This window comes from Setaria italica, chromosome III (genome assembly GCF_000263155.2).
Source record: "Setaria italica strain Yugu1 chromosome III, Setaria_italica_v2.0, whole genome shotgun sequence".
Taxonomy (NCBI): Eukaryota; Viridiplantae; Streptophyta; class Magnoliopsida; order Poales; family Poaceae; genus Setaria; species Setaria italica.
The window spans coordinates 50,650,485-50,651,951 of NC_028452.1; positions in this window are offsets into that span (position 1 = coordinate 50,650,485).

The window sequence follows — 1,467 nt, forward strand, 5'->3', positions numbered from 1 at the left end:
GTTGTGAAAATGGCCGCCAGACCCATTTTGGGCCAAGAATACGTGTGATATAGGTCACTTGAGCTCGAATACGGACACGCCGACAACCGGGGTCGAAATCGTGGGTGATCGTCCGAAGCCATGAAAATGGCCGCCGGACCCGTTTTGGGCCAAGAATACGTGTGCTATAGGTCACGTGAGCCCGAATACGGACACGCCGACAACCGGGGTCGAAAACGTGGGGATGGTCCAAAGTTGTGAAAATGGCCGCCGGACCCGTTTAGGGCCAAGAATAAATGTGCTATAGGTCACGTGAGCCCGAATACGGACCCGCCGACAACCGGGGTTGAAAACGTGGGGATGGTCCGAAGTTGTGAAAATGGCTGCCGGATCTGTTTTGGGCCAAGAATACGTGTGCTATAGGTCACGTGAGCTCGAATACGGACACGCCGACAACCGGGGTCGAAAACGTGGGGATGGTCCGAAGTTGTGAAAATTGCCGCCGGACCCGTTTTGGGCTAAGAATATGTGTGATATAGGTCACGTGAGCCCGAATACGGACACGCCGACAACCGGGGTCGAAAACGTGGGTGATCGTCCGAAGCCGTGAAAATGGCCTCCGAACCCGTTTTGGGCCAAGAATACGTGTGCTATAGGTCACGTGAGCCCGAGTACGGACACGCCGACAACCGGGGTTGAAAACGTGGGGATGGTCCGAAGTTGTGAAAATGGCCGCCGCACCCATTTTGGGCCAAGAATACGTGTGCTATAGGTCACGTGAGCCCGAATACGGACACGCCGACAACCGGGGTTCAAAACGTGGGGATGGTCCGAAGTTGTGGAAATGGCCGCCGGACCCGTTTTGGGCCAAGAATACGTGTGCTATAGGTCACGTGAGCCCGAATACGGACACGCCGACAACCGGGGTCGAAATCGTGGGGATGGTCTGAAGTTGTGAAAATGGCCGCCGGACCCTTTTTGGGCCAAGAATACGTGTGCTATAGGTCATGTGAGCCCAAATACGGACACGCCGACAACCGGGGTCGAAAACGTGGGGATGGTCCGAAGTTGTGAAAATGGCCGCCGGACCTATTTTGGGCCAAGAATACGTGTGCTATAGGTCAAGTGAGCCCGAATACGGACACGCCGACAACCGAGGTCGAAAACGTGGGTGATCGTACGAAGCCGTGAAAATGGCCTCCGGACCCGTTTTGGGCAAAGAATATGTGTGCTATAGGTCACGTGAGGTCGAATACGGACACGCCGACAACCGGGGTCGAAAACGTGGGGATAGTCCGAAGTTGTGAAAATGGCCACCGGACCCGTTTTGGGCCAAGAATACGTGTGATATAGGTCACGTGAGCCCGAATACGGATACGCCGACAACCGGGGTCGAAAACGTGGGTGATCGTACGAAGCTGTGAAAATGGCCTCCGAACCCGTTTTGGGCCAAGAATACGTGTGCTATAGGTCACGTGAGCCCGAATA